This window comes from Apaloderma vittatum, unplaced genomic scaffold (genome assembly GCF_000703405.1).
Source record: "Apaloderma vittatum isolate BGI_N311 unplaced genomic scaffold, ASM70340v1 scaffold18411, whole genome shotgun sequence".
NCBI classification, from domain to species: Eukaryota; Metazoa; Chordata; class Aves; order Trogoniformes; family Trogonidae; genus Apaloderma; species Apaloderma vittatum.
In genome coordinates this window covers 1-16,408 of record NW_009698785.1, presented here as the reverse complement: position 1 = coordinate 16,408, position 16,408 = coordinate 1, and positions in this window count along the sequence as shown.

The window sequence follows — 16,408 nt, the reverse complement described above, 5'->3', positions numbered from 1 at the left end:
ACATCAAGAAACAACAAAACAGACAAGCTCAAACCCTGTAATCTCTCAAATTCCAGAAGAAGTATAGAAAGGAATACCTGCAGATATTTCGATACAAATTTGAGACCTACAGTCTCAGTGTAAAACAGAATTTCTGCCATATCGAGCAGGTGCCTGGCACGGTTAAGCAGGTGGAAACACTACTATGGGGTGGAAGTACCCCCATCTAGCTATTCACTTACATACTTAAAAGAGCCTCTCTTCACACTTACGTAAATCAAGTACTTCATTTTTATTGACCCTTGTGGTTGCATTTTAATAGCATTTTAATCTAGTGGTCCAGCTTGAGTATTTCATGTTTTTCTTAATAAATATTTTGAAACTGAAGGTTTCTGTCACTTTTTATCTCATGTCATCTGAAATATCTTAAGGGTGTTTCTAAATCAAGGCAAACTGGTACTTCAGTCATCATTGACATGTCTGGGTTTTTTTGAGAAATTTGTGAAATCCATTTGGATCTAGAATACTTCTTTTTCCAATATTTTTCTTCCCCTGCCCCAGCCTCTTCCCAGAATCCCAAGTATTTAAATCTTCTGAATTTTGTTACCTGGTCAATAACAACATCGTATGCTGTTGAATTGAAAGGAGTGGGGTTTTTTTCCAGTTTGTTTCTGAGTTCTTACTCAGCTCCAGCAGCTCCAGCAGAAGATGAAATATGGCAGATGCAAGTGCTATGTGTAATACTTATCATCTTTTGGCTCCTTTTGTAGATTGATTTCCCCCACCCCAAAAGAAAAGACAGGTTTCTTCTAACCCACATTTCCTTGCCCCTGTCACTAGGGCATGCTGTTGTTCTCCAGTCATTACCCCTGGAACAGCTTTATTGGTTTTCCCCTGCAATAAGTCTCTTGTCACAAATCTGATGAACTGTCAAACTTCCAACTGCCCTTCCGGAGAAAGTAGATTTGGTTTTATTTTTTCAGCTACAGCCAGTCACAATGTAAAACTGTCAAAAGTTACTTTTCCACAAAGTAAAATCAAGTATATATATGTATTATTTAGAACTGTCAAAATATGTACATGGTTTTTGTATAATTGTTTTATGGTGTTGTTATTAAAGTTTTGCCCACTGACAAGTGTTGCTTTTTTAAAAAAACACATACAGTTCTTTAAAGATAGACCAAACCTACTCTATTTCAGCTGTATTCTAGGAACCTGCAGTGAGAATAAAGTTAATAATCATAAATGTCTTTAATTATTTTTTATATCCCTATTTGTTTGATAACCACCTGTTGCTTCATCTAGTGTGAAAGCATGATCATTGTTGAAAGTACTACTGGTTCTGGCCTATGCTGCTTCTCTTCCCCTTCCATCTCTCCTTTTCTTTTTCCTCTTTTTTTAACCTCTCGCAGTAACTTTTGGGTCTTTTCACTGGGCTTCTTCTCCCAGGGGAGGATAACAGGGGAACCAGGGAGAGAGACTTTAAAGTTGAAAAAAAAAGACTTGAACCAGTTTAATGAAAAAGAAAATATTAACAATAACAATGAAGATGATAAACTATATACAGACATGTACAAGTATGTAAATATATTTAAAGATACAAGGGAATATGTTAATAGAGAGCTCACTCGCTCCACATGACAACTGGGGCCCGAACAGAAAGGTCCCAGTCTGGACTAGGCAGCAGATGGGAGCACCCAAACCCAGAGTCCCGATGACAGTCTGAAAGAACAGAAAAGGAAGCCTTGAAGCGGCTGTGCTACTCCCATCAACGGAGGCAGGGAAAGACAACCTGTTCCATCAAACTTTGCACCTCTGCAGTGTAGAAACAGGAGGCAGGAACAGCAGCCACACAGGGAGAGGTGACAAACAGGTGACAACAGTCCTCCCAGCACAGCAGGCACTAAAGACCGCAGGGCTTTTCTTGGGGGGCCCTTTTATACTGAGCATCATGGGAAGAAATACCATGATTGGCCCATTTGGGTCACCTGACCCATCCTCTCCTCCCATGGGCACAGCTGCCCCCCCCTGCCCCACTGTGATTGCCCCAGAGAACTTTTATCCCGGTGCTCTCACACCCGGACACAGGTTAATCCTTAGACCATGTCACACAGAGCTGTTTAACAATTACTTGAAAAATATGTGCAGATTGTGCACAGCTTTTCAAGAATAATCTTCAAATCTGCCAGCCAGTACTGGATAACCTTGAAATCCCTCAGGAGTTGACTTAAAATTGACAGAGTAAATAAGTTTGTCTGCTAAAGAAATACTTTTATCAGAAATTTTAAATCCCTATTTAATCCCTATTTATTATCGCTGTAATGCCATCAAAGCATGTGACTTCAGGATAATATATTGGTCTGTACATGAAATTACTGAAATTAGTTGAGCATTTCATTGGTGTTCATTTTACATTATACAGAATTTTCTGGTTTAATTTTAGTAGCTAATTGAGATACAGAATAGCATTTTTAGCACAAAATGTACTCTGTACTCTTTCACATTATATCCTCGTCCTCCCTCAGTCTTTCTTCCTGACCCCTGTAGTTCAAACAAGAAGTTAAAAAAAAAACCAAAAGAAAACAAAACAACCAGCCACAAATAACCACAGAAATACCCAAACCCACTGAAACACAACGCCTGTGGTGGGAAGACAAGAGTCTTGACCGCAAACTGGCTTCGTTTTGAGCTGGGCAGGTACAGCAATCCTACCCAGAGCATCGGTGCCTAAAATACGTTTCAAAGAACAGAGCCCAAAACAGCATTTGCTCTTCAGTTGCTGAACTTCGAGTGTGTGTTTGAGGTTACTACTAGGAGACACTTCAGAAAACTGTGTTACTTGGCTGGGCAAGGTGAAGCAGATGATTAATGTTTCTGTGGTCTGGTAAGCGAAGGGCTGACTGAAACCACGTTCCCAGGTGCCGTATTCCTGACAAGGTTCTCTGTGCTCTTGAGACACCTACACCATTTATCAACAATTCTTATTGCAGCTTTTAGTGCTTCTGTCTCCCTCTTGCTCTGATTTGTGCTTATATGCTGTGTGCATATTCAAACATGCATTCTCTACCAATCATTTTGTTCTAAAGCTTTACAATCTTGCCTAAATATGTTGAAAATTTCCAAAATATTTTTAAGATTGTTTCTTTTCACATTTGTCTGCAGAGGAAACTGCACACTTTTAAATCTCTTGACTGTCTGCAACTCAAGCTGAACTGTGAGCTCTTAAGATAGAATTTAGAATCATAGAATGTCAGGGGTTGGAAGGGACCTCTAGGGATCATCTAGTCCAACCCCCCTGCCAGAGCAGGATCCCCTAGCGCATCCACACAGGAACACATCCAGGCAGGTTTTGAAAGTCTCCAGAGAAGGAGACTCCACAACCTCTCTGGGCAGCCTGTGCCAGTGCTCTGTCACCCTCACAGGGAAGAAATTTCTCCTCATGTTGAGGTGGGGCTTCCTGTGTTCTAGCTTATACCCATCATTCCTTGTCCTATTACTGGGCATCACTGTGAAGAGACTGGCCCCTTCCACTTGACACCCACCCCTCAGATATTTGTTTACATTAATAAGGTCCCCTCTCAGCCATCTCCTTTCAAGGCTAAACAGCCCCAGTTCTCTGTGTCTCTCTTCATACGAGAGATGTTCAAGTCCCTTAATCATCCTCATAGCTCTCCGCTGGAGTCTCTCCCTTTGATCCTCGTCTCTCTTGACTTGGGGAGCCCAAACTGGACACAGTATTCCAGGTGTGGTCTCACCAGGGCAGAGCAGAGGTGGAGGAGAACCTCCGTAGTCCTGCTGGATGTAGATACATACAACCCAAACCTGCGTGGTTCTTTCACGGTGCCGCCATGGAACCACCAGGTGGCAGCGTACAGTGGCCAGTGTGATTTAAATAAAATACCACACTTTAAGCACAGTTATGATGTTGTATATGTTGGACTGAACCTTCCCCTCCACCAGAGGGTGGGGTAGAAGGATGCTCCTGCCTAAATTCCTGATTTTGCTTTTACCTCTCCACTAAAAAGCACCTCATCAAGGCTCAAATGAAGCCAGGCTCTACTTAATTTTATTAACTGTGATAAACCAAAGTAAACATAGACATTTGGTTTTTTCGATCCTTTTAAACATTTTTCTTCTCCAATAATTGTGCACTTTCTCAAATCTTATTTTAATACTTGCTCGTTCATGAGATTTGTAGACTAAAATTTAACACAAAATAGAAACCAGTGGTTACCTTTCCTAGAACATTTCTTTTTGCTATTTTTATCATAGCAGTTAGATGGAGCAATTTTCAGAGTGTAAGTACTAGTTTAAAACCCATAAAGAGCTTCTTCCTTTAAATTAAATTTGTGTGTTAATGCAATACACACTTCAAATGCATTTCCAAGTCGATATGTTTTCCAGCTGAGCTGATGAGTTCATCAATTCAAATAGCAGCACTTTTAATGGTTAGCTTGTGCAAGAGTCTTAAAAACACTTCTTCAGCAACTAAAAACTTAACTGAAGTGCTTCCATAAAGATATATTAATTTGTAGTTACTTGCCAGACACGTACATCGGAGTTCGGCTGCTCCTGCTAAATTGCTTGCCTTGAGCACCTCTGATCTGGTGCTCCATTAGCTCTCTTTTTAACGATACAATTTAAAAACTCACAAAGCCAAAGACTTGGAGAGGTGTGGGTTTTTTCACATTAGCCGCACAACGAAAGCCAAAAAAACAGGCAGGCTGCACAGTTGGAAAACTCGAGCGAGGTAGCACTTGCTCAGTTTCGGGACGGCTCCAACACGTCTTTCACAAGCCATCCCCAAAGTTGACTGTACCAAGTGTGAGGCTGGGGCGTTGTGCGCATCGCTTCTGCTCAGCTGATGGATGTTCCCTCAGGGACTATATAGTCAGACAGGAGAAAAGAGGGTTCAGTTTTAAATAGCACTGTGGTTTGAGCTGGTGGAGACATGCTCTGAGGATAATGGAACCACAATCATGTCCCTGACATACCCTAATTTTTGCTGTATCCTACAAGACGGTCCTGAAAGTAATCCGTTCTCCAGGGGAAGGGGATTAAGTATGCCTTTTTTGCTATATCCTCAATATAGGATAAAATTTCCCCAGATTCAAATCTTAGGCAAGAACTCTGTAGTTCTAGCTCTCTTAGTAAAATTTTAAATCTCAAGCAATTACTTCAGGGATGCTATTTTTTCCTTCTATCGCCTTCCCCATCCCATCAGTTTTGCCACTGCTGGGACTATTTTAAATGCTATCAGAGCAGTTTTGCAAAAGTAAGGCATGTGGCCTGTTTCTGAAGAACTGATTAATTTGAGGAGGATATCGAAAAGACAGAAAACCTGAGCTGCCATCACTGATGAGCTAGAACTCTGCCTGTTGTGGAACCACACCAACACAAGCGCTGCTTAACTGGTCAGTCAGTCTCCTTCTTATAAGCTGTTGTACTTCCTCTAAACTCTCTGTCTTCCTGTATATTGAGCTGTAACAATTCTTGATAAAGATGTCTAAAAGTCGGTAATAAAATGCATCTAATTCACCATTATTGTAGCGCACTTAGTTGATCCCTTCCCACTGATGTTAGTTTTGATACCTTAGACAGCAGTGTAGCTTAGTCTTAGTCTTTAAACTTTCTAAGAGGAAATCAAAAAGTGAAGATTGTGGCAGTTGATCTTCTCAATAGAGTAAATTTGGACTTAATGCTGGACATACTTCTATGCCTTTTTAATTCTAAAAAAATATTAGTTCATTTTATTTTTTCGTGCTTAGTAGTTTTAAAGCCTGATTTAGTAGATCTGTATTTCACTGTTAGTAAATATATGTGGATAGTTATTTCCATGGCAGTAAAACATCTCTAATGTCATTTTTAGCTATTAATAATCTAGCGTTTTTTTCCAGCTGTTGAAAAGCCTGATTGCACTGAATTGTACGTGCTGTTCCACCGTGGACTTTAATATGTTAGTTAATGATCACAGGGCCCTGGATAACTTAGCTCACGGTGTTCACTTAACTCACTGCAGTGTTTCTTTTTCCGATGACCACTATTGCTTTCTCTACACTGGGTAATCACCTTTTTTTATCCAGGAAGAGACTCTGGCAAATTCTGACCCTACCAGGCAAGGGGGTTATGCACGGCTGTGGGGGACGGCAGCTGGACTGCTGGTAACCTGGCATTGGTTGAAGACATTGACCTTGACAAATTCCCAGTGTACCCTTAAGATGGGAAGTTGTGTGTACTGAGTTTGGACACGTTTGCGGAACTTTCTCCCTCAAGATCCGGGGGGATGAGCCCAGCCAGAAGCTGCTAATTGTTACCCAATTAGAATGTGAAAAACAAGTGTTTGACCTATAAGCAAAGGCCACGCTACCTTCTTCTAGTACCTTCGACTATGTATAAAAGGCACACCCTTTCTGTAATAAAGGAGCCATTTTGAGCCATTCTAATACCATTGAGTTGTGTCGTGTCCATCTCTACAACAACACACGGCCATCTGGGAAAGGGAGCACAGTTCAATCCCGGCCTGCAGTGATTCTACAGTAACTAGTCTGCTCAGACCAGTAACAGATGGATTTTCACCATAAATACCAGTATCTAGCCATACCTACAGCAGCAGAGCAAGGATGAGCATGGTTCTAAGGCCTCCCTCCTCCCAGTAAAAGTTAAAGCAAGCTTGAGTCAAGCCCCACTGTCAGCTGCTAAGACGCTCCTGTTCTCGGCTGTCTGCACCTTCCCTCTGCTGATGATTACCAGGACCAGCAGAACGAAACGTGCGCCCACCCTCGTGCTTCGGCACAAAGCAGAACGTCGCTGATTAAACTGCTGAGAGGATGGGTTTCAGCCAAGTCGCCAGACTCTGAGCTGCAGTTGGTGAGGATATGAACACATCTCCCATTCTGCTTGTTCTGCCACAGTCAAAGCGATCTCCATCAGAAGGACGGGCTGTAACAGATGGAGCTATAACTTAAACCACTTTGTAATAGTTCCTAAAGCTCATCTGTCAAGGACGGTGCAAGACTGCTTGCGCAGTGTAAGAGAAATTTCTGTATGAGCTTACAATGTGAAATAGGCCTGCTGAGGAGCAAAAGCTGTGCAGTGTATAATGTTTATCTTGCATTAATCAAGTCATGATGTACTTACTTAACACTATTTCTGTTTTCACTTTCTGGCAAAACTCCCCACTGACGCTTTATCCTGCCTTACAGCAGTTAAAAATGTGAGAAATGTATAACTGAAATAGTTTAAAAACTCTAGTACTTGTGAAATTGCCTGTTTTATCATATGATAAACCACGGGGGCTTGTTAGAGGGATCACACTAATCTGTAGTATGAAACAGGTTGGATTCCTTCCTACAGTCACCAGCTTTAACAGAGCTGTCTTTGATACCTCAGCTGAGGTATTTTCAGCTTAAATTCAGAAGCCTTGTATACAAGGCCTATAAGATATAAAGTATCTCTCCTGCCCGTCCGTTCTGCATTTCTGTCTTAGTTGTGTCTGAAAAATAGGCTGCTCACTTAAGTTACACCGACGTTCATGGATATTGCAGGTACCCTGATGCTTTTCAGCCTTCAGGAACTGTATTTCTTTGCTGTATGATAACAGAGAGGTCAGAAGGCTTTGTGATCCTTGGACAGGAGACTGTGTAGAATAATAGAATGAACCAGGGAAAAAATGTGCCGAAAGCATCTGGGAGTTTTTTTCTGCATACTAGACAATATATTCTATACTCACTTTCTGTGATAAAGTTTACTGTTACTGAGGCCTAGAATTAGCCAAATAAAACAGCAGGGAAGCCTCCTCTGTGTTCTTTGCTTCCATTTCTCAATAACATTTTTACATTCACTCACTCCCTCTTCTAATGGAAGCTGGGAGAAAAGTGCCTGGTACAGCACTAATGACATGAAGAAAAACACCGAAGGAAGCAGCAGGGAGGCCGAGGTTTCAACCACTCTCCCTCCCTCGCACGGGGAAATTTGAGTGACCTCTTGACACCTCCCACGGGAAACTTTAAATTGATGAGACTGTGTGCCAAGTAAATACAAAAAAAAAGGTATTAAAATAGTATTGTTTCTGACTTAATCTTCCTAAAGTCAAGGAAAGTAAGTTAAAGTTCCCATAGCAGCTACAATGCACTAACCTCATTCTAGACAGCAGTGTATGTGGATATGCATCAGGATTGATTAAAAAACACTTCCACGCTCTCACTAGTATTCACCTGGGAAAATGAAAATAAAAATGACAAAAATTAATTTACAGTTTGTTCCTGGATTATCCTGGTATTTTGGTTTAAACTACATTTTACATTATGCAACGCTATCTAGAGTCACACATTGTTAATTTGTCCTATGGAAACAAAAGGGGAAGGCACCTCGAGCTTGTTACACCCCGACTGTTAATTTGGCCATGTTTTTGCCAGGATAAGTTACTAAAGAATGATTGTTGTGACTCTCAGAAAATATTCTAGCTTTATTATCTGCCAGTTGCCAATTTTTCTGCTGAAATCTGATGATCAGGAATGGAAAGATGTTAGAATCTCCTGCATCTCAAACGTGTCCATGGCACTTCTCCCCACACCTAGAGAGTGTATCTGCTACCCAGCCACAATTGCTGGTCGTTACCAACTCTGGTCCTGCTCATTAACAGGATTCCAGGAGACAGGCCACTAAACTGGAGTCCTGTGGTTTAGTTCTGGGAATTGTCCCTTTACTTCTCCCTAGTAAATTATTTAATTTATCCTGTGGAGATGACTGCATCTAGGCCAGCCATTATCTCCCCTCATTTGTCTTCCCTTCTCTTACCTTTCCAGATTTTTTCATTATTAGTTGCAAAGTCTTCAATGTACGAGGTAACTCTGCCACCGTGTTCCTCATCCCTGCCACACAGAAAAGGAACAGCACAATAAATACCATAAATAAGAGTGCTTCCAGAATGCAATATTGGAAAAACACTGATAACATGAACTAGCTCATAGGAAAACACCTGGCACAGACTATTTGCCAACAACTGCTTTGAGCACAGCTGCTTAGTCATATTTAAGGACTATGATATGGATTAAAAATACATCCTTTTCTTTCATGTAGGTGTGACCTTAGACAAGAATGGTAATAGAACCACACAAGCAGCTTGCAGTGACGCTTGCAAACAGGTTTTTGGCACACTCACCCATTGTCAGCGCCCTAGTCACACAGTCACATCTGCACGCAGAGAGCTGTTGCTCGCGTTTTTGGGGACATGTGGGAAAACAATACTCGAGTTTGACTACAGATCATATAAAGTGTGTATTCAAGGGCTGATGCTTAGCTAAAGGGATGGAATCCAGCTGCCTGTTTTCTTTGGCCCCGAGAATCACTTTGATATGATTTACATTTTCATAGTTGGCTTCACAAAGAAAGAGCTAGAGGGCTGGTTTAGAGGCCTTTTTTTTTTCCTTTGGTGTGCATTAGTGAGTAAATATTTTACAGCCTGAATTCTCAGTTTCACAAAATCAGTGACTCCAGGCTGTGAGACAATGTAAGTAAGCACAAAGGCTGGAATTTATTGCTAGCAATGATCTATGAGATAAGAGTTTCAACTAAGCCAGTGCAGAGAGGTCTTTTGCCAGATGTGTGGGAGTGAAAGTGACACAAATCTACCAAAAAAAAAAAAAATTATCTTTGGCAATCCCAGAGTGATTACATAGCCTTGCAACACTAGCAGCCTCAGAGAATTCATTTTGTGTCTCAATGTCTTCATCAACTTAAAAGCCAAATCCCAAGCTTTATAAAAAAATCCCAAGTAGTGCCATGAATACCTCATAAATTTATCGCACTCCCTTAATCTTATTTTGAAGATAGAAAGTTTGGGGGGCTTTTTTTTTGGTTTTGGGGTTTTTTTCCCCCTACATACATTCCTCTGTTTGTAAAGAGCCGTGTAGCAGAATGATGTTGATTCCACAAAAAATCACTGAGGAACTTGTCCCTTTGTTCCTTTACTTCCATCTCAATGTAATTCAGAACTCTCAGAGTCAAGCTACATCGGAAATCCTTTCTTTTTGCTTCTAAGATATCACAGATACAAAAAAAACCCCAGTACATGGGTGGTACAGTGATCACATCCAAACCTCTGCCTACATCCTTTGGCAACTGCACTAGAAATTGCAGATAACTGAAGCTGTAAAGGTGCTTCTGTACCTTTCAGACAACGCAAGTATAATGTGTGCTAAGGGGAATGCAACCTTTCTTGTAGCTGAGGATACATTCTAAAAAGGGGATGCTTCACTCAAAGAAAATGCTTTACGTGAGTATAAGGAACACTGCTTTGACTAGTTTGGGATGGAAATGTTAGTGCACTTTAAATGCTGCAACATATTTTTATTTTTTATAGCCTAGTACACAAACACTTACAAAACCTATCTCATCACTCGTGTATGTTTGATACCACAGCAAAACTGCTTAAGTGTGGCAGAGATGTTTGAAAAGTAAACATGCTGATAATTCTACTTGCCTGCCAGATAGCTCTGCCCAGCAGGCAGTTTTAGTAGGAAAATGCTATTTTAAGGAAATAAATCTCTCTGAAAAAAACTAGCTGAGTATGCCTTTGAGAACTAACACGACAACTCCTGTTTTTTGGTTGGGATTTTTCCGGTGAACCATCAAACTGCTGTAGCACTGAAAATTCGAAAATGGCTTAGTTTAGAATTTAAACAAAATAGCAGTTTTTTCTTCTAGGTTTTGCTCTGAAAACATATGAGTTCAATATGGAAAGATGTCACATATTTATCCTGGAGCATCTTACCAGTCCCTGCTCCTATGCCTGGGCATGTGGCGCAGTTATGTTCAGACTGTTCTGGGACAAAATCCAAACCGACTCTCACTGCAGAGGAGATCTAGTGGAAGGGAGTACGGTGCTTTTCAGCAGATCTCCTGATTTGGACAGGAGGAGGAACTCCAGGGCTCACCATAAAACACACGCAAACCACAGTGCAGACACATCATTGCCGTTACTATACATTTCTCACGCTTTAATGACCACAAAAACACAGGCAGTTTTTAAGAATTGCTCCTCTGTAAATGCACATCCAGTAACTGCTCCTAGAATAAGACACCTAGAATAAGGTGTTTGTTAAAACATGCAGAGGTTTCTGAGTTTTCATTATGCTGTCATGCAATTGCCCAAAAGAGAAATAACATCCCTTAAATCACTTGTCAAAGAGCCTACGCTCTGAGTGAACTTGAAAATTCCTCATCTGGAAGGACTGAAGGGAATGCTTAGTATGTGCTGAAGATGTATTTAGTATGAAAACACGAAGAAACCTGAGGTTCCAGCCTGCTGCTTTTTGGAGGATGCTTTTGAAAGGAGACAACCCTGAGGCTTTGGCCAAGGCTGTTTGCTCTAAGAGGGTTAATTTGAATGCAGGATCCCTCTAGATAAAAAAGTACAGTGCCAGGAATTCTTCCCTATTCACAAAAATTTATTGAATAGCTTTGGCTGTCCCATAGGATTTTAGCAAGTACAGCTGTGGTGCATTTCTAGAAATACAAAAAAACAACCCCAAAAACAACAAAAGGCAGACTCTGGGAATTGTAGACCTGACAGGATGGATACAGACTTCTCCCAATGCTCACAACCTATCTCCCTCTGCACAGTCCACACGCAAAAGTGCCTCTGACTCTCCTCAGCAGTTCCACCTCCTCCCATCTAATATTGTATTTTTCTGTGCAAATAGCATATACGCCAAGTCTCCAGTTTCCAGATGTTCAGCTTCTTTCAGATACTCTAGTAATGAGGTGTGGTAGTAAAGACTTAAGTAAATTTTCACAAATGTTGAATAACCTTTATGACACTATGCTTTCGCCTATTTAAAAAGAAAAAAAAACTGTTTGGGCCCCACAACTCATCTGTTTGAGTTTTGAAAGCTCAAAACATTTGTCACAATGTTACACCAAGATAAAATGGGAGTTTAGTCACTCCAGCCCACTATCACCTGAAGTGGTTGATTACAGTTCTGCCTGATCTCAGTCTAGAGTCAGTAGCACAAAAATTCTACTTAAACATTTCTATGATTATTGGTTTACTGTTCACAGAAAACAGCTTTACCCTGTGAATTGTACATAGTCTTTGCACGTGGGGAAAATATTAATAGCATTTTAATAGCTTAAAATTTGCTAACAAAATAGCAAACTACTATAACAGCATGTAAGTATTCCAACAAGTCTAGGGCTGTCAATAATCCTGAAAGTACATCCTGAATCATTTACAAATCTTTATGAGAGGAGATCTAAAGAGGATTGGGAGACACCTAGAAAGGGATTGAAGAGAGAATCCAGCATGCTCTGTCCCCACAGGAAATCTCCCCTATTGACACAGAACAAATTCTAGAGGCAAAGAAGTAATAGGACCTACTCTGCAGCCTCACAGATAAGGTCTGCGGCTTATCAGCTGCCTGCAAGGAATGAAAAAGATAACTCGACTTTAGAACGAACTTATTAAGAATGGATTCATCCATTTCTGTACCTCTTCTAAAATCTTCACAGCTGTGCCATATAGTTTGATTTCTTCAAATAATTACTCTCCTTTGCTTTTTCTTCAACCTTGTTTGTAGTAAGGGCAATTTCAAGCTTGCTGGCAAATAAGATGCAGGCACTATGTTCCCACCAGGGTAACAATCATTTAAATCAAGTTCTTAAACCACCTGCACACACCAACACCTTACTGCTCTTCTACAAGGTACAGCAGTAGATGCTGCAGCGAGGCCGTGGGGATTCGTGAGCAACCATAAGCCCAGTAAATGTTTTCCTGTGACTGGCCTGGTGGAAAAGTCTGATGCTAACAAAGAACTCGCCCAAACACCAGGAATCTGTAACATGTTTATTCTTTAATGCCACGGCCACTTTTCCCGTTGCATATTTCCTCACTGCGACGCAAACTAAGTTATTACAAAAGCACTGGTATGTGCAAAGGTACAACGTCCAGCTTCACATTCTCAAGAGCGAGCTAATTCACGTTATAGATCATAGATCATAGAATGGCCTAGGCTGGAAGGGACCTTAGAGATCATTTAATCCAGCCTCCCTGTCATGGGCAGGGATGCCTCTCAACTAGATCAGGCAACACATGGGGACTGAACAGGGATCGAACCCGTGGGCTTGGTGTTACCAGCACCAAGCTCTAACCGACTGAGCTAACTGGCCCCCTAACACAAATGATACTCCCCTCAAGAAAACAGGAAAGTAAAAAGTAATCAGAAGTCAACTGTCATCTCTGTCTTGTCAGGTTTGAGATGCAGCCAGGGAGCTTTTGTCCAGACCCCAAGGTAGATGTCTAGAATACAGAATAAAGATATATTAACTAGAAGCCAGAACATGCTGAGAGCACACAACCACTCGTTTCTCCTGCCTCCTCACAAATGCAAGGGCAGCAGAGACCCTTCTGGCCAGATGCAGAAGCCTTAGAAGTACATTTGTATTAGTTACAACTAGTTCACAACACAGAAAGTGCAGCAGGGGTAGCACAAAGCTCAGTTTGCCAGCAGGCTGACTGGATCCGTATCAACCGTGCTGAGCTCCACGCCACCACGATTCCACCGAGAGTAACCGAGCTCAGCCACTTAAAGTCTGTATTAACTGCAAAGTAGCAAAAAAACTTACCCCCTCCAAACCACAATCCCCTCAACCCTCCAAAAGAAATGAAACCGCAAAAAAAAATCCCAACTCTTTAACAAAAAAAAGGACAAAGTCATCAAAGAACAACCTTTCTCATTTCCGCCAGAGACTGAGGAAAGTTGGCCACGCTTCGCTATGTGCTGTACATGCCAAAAAAGAGCCAGCAATCATGGCTAATCGGTGGTAAACTCTTACTAAACAGATGTCAGTGGGAATTTTGCGTGGCCTTTGAAAGGAAATTCTCACCGCATCTCCAGGGGACATTTTACAAGGAAATAAGATTAACCTCTTTGGTCTGTGCTCGAGAACTATACTGCATGGGAAAGATGGGCTGATGTGGACATTATGAGTGGGGAAAACATCACCCTTTCTGACAAAAAGTAGCTATAAAAATAGTTTAGTACAAAGAATGTGTCTTAAAAAAATGTTTATGCTTCTCAGTAGAAATAATCTTAAGGCTAAAATTGATTTCTGTACCTACTAATAAAATAATCAGACTATGACTGCCACAAGACACTACCTTCTGTTGCATTTTCCTTCTGATAGGACATAACACATCTTGTTCCATGATTCTTACTACCTTGAAGTCTTTTCCAGTCATCTCAACATTTTAAGAGTGGAATTCACAAATACATTAAATGTACCTTCACATGTTTATTCTCACAGGCCAGTGTCTGTACTTCGCATTCACTCAGTTTTGGTTTACAAATCTAAACATACAGACCGCTAATAGGACTTCTTTCAGGCATGTGGGTTGTCTTGCTATTAGGGTCACAAACTTCAGGGATATTTTGTAGTACTAGAATGCAGATTGGGCCTGATTTTGTTTTTCAGCGCATTAGTGTATTTCAAAGTTTTTAATGCTTTTGCTCTTTTGTGCATTAGTTTACAGAGGTCTGTCTGTTTCAAAAGATTTGCATGTTAACAAGTGGAATCTTATTCTGAATTGTCTCATACTATTTCTTAATTAAATTTCCTAAGGAACTATATGTAAATGATTATACAGTACATCTGTCAGCTGCTCTTCCCAATTATTTATAATTCATCAACGAAACCTGACTGTATATTTATAAGGATATTAAGCTGCTATAGGTTTTATGGAAAACAGCGGCCATACCCAGAACAAGATCTGAAATTTAACCGTACACAAGAATGCAATGGTTTCAAGAAGGGAGGTCTCCTCGTGTAAAAATGTGCAAAGTGTCCAGTTCCTTTCTTCTGGCTGGAAGTGAGAATGAGTAAATGGTTCGATGAAAGAGCAATTCTGTACCTTTCAGCCCTGGCACCAGACTCTTCCAGCCACTCCGAGTCAAATTTCATCCGTAAGAGGGCAGTGCCGTACATCAGCACGCACACCCACCGTTCTTTCACATACATTCTACTTGTTTGAAAATTAACCACTGCTGCTGCTCAGGAAGTATCATATTTATCTGACACTCTTCAGAATGTTTGCTGCTTTGGCTACTATCCCGCAGTATATTTAGTATTTCACAGACTTTACATAAAACATTATCAAAGACCAGCCCTGATAAAGGGCTGAGCTTTTTATTTCACCTCCCTGAACTTTCATCTTGCTGCCCTGCTGCTCCACCTGTGTTGTAAATTCTTCTACCATTTTAATAGATATTTTACATTCCTTAGGCAGCAAACTAAGTTTAGACAACAATAATTGTGCTGCTTACAAAACCACGTGGGAAAGGCTGGCAAATTATTACCATGCAACCTAGATGAGATCTTTTGGAAGAGGTATGGCCAAAAGGGAAAACTAATTGCCAGGCGAACTTTTGCTTAGATTCAACAAGTTTCTATTTTAAACGTACTGATTTTCCTTCCTTCTGTAGCAGCAGTGCTGACACAGCAAGATAGTGGAATACGATGAGACACGGGAATATTCGTAAGTATCAGATGTTTACACCCATCTCATCTATTTATGTTAGATACTCCCTGGAAAGCACAGACACAGACCAGAACCCCATCTGTATCAGTTTTACTAAACTCCAGCATTCACGGGGGAGGAAACCTTATTTCTTAATGAACTCTAGATATTTAGCACTTTCAATATTTCTACTACTAATAATAATAAACAAAAAAAAAATAGAGAGGCATTCAGTGCGAGCACTTATTTGGAAATCCTGATAATCACAGATTATCATAATCATAAGAAACCTCGTTAACAAATCCAGAAAGCAAGAGAGCCTGCCATGCTGTCAACTTGCACAAACCTACACAATCCATGGGAGGAAAAAAAAAAAAAGGGGAAAAGCTTTTTATATGCACACAAAATTCAGCAAGAGCAACAACAAACTCGAAAGAAGGGAGCCTTTGGAACGCTTCCTTTTTGGGATGGAGATGGCAAGATGATTAACTAGAACTTAGAAATTTCTCCAGTTTGGGGTGGATTTTTCCTTCACCCTCCATAGACAAGGTGCCTCATGTGATTTTAGAAGTGCGTTTTTCAAAGCCCTTTTTTAGTGTTTCCTTTTAAGATAATTTGCATGTACCTCGGGGTTCACTTCCTCCTGCATTCCCCCAGTTTTGCAGAGAAGTTCCTCAAGCAGAACGCCTCCAAACCCGGCGCCTCAGCTCCTGAGCACAGGTGGTGTGTCAGGAGAGAGACACACGCACCGACCGCGGGCAGCTCCTCACCTCACTCGATCATTCCATCGAGAAACACCAACAGAGTAACGTCGTGCCCCCCCGAGGGAGGCACGCACCTCCGAGACTGATGCCTTAATGCTGCCTTCGAGCTTACCACGGAGCGCCCTGCGGATCCCCTGGAGGTGACGGGCCC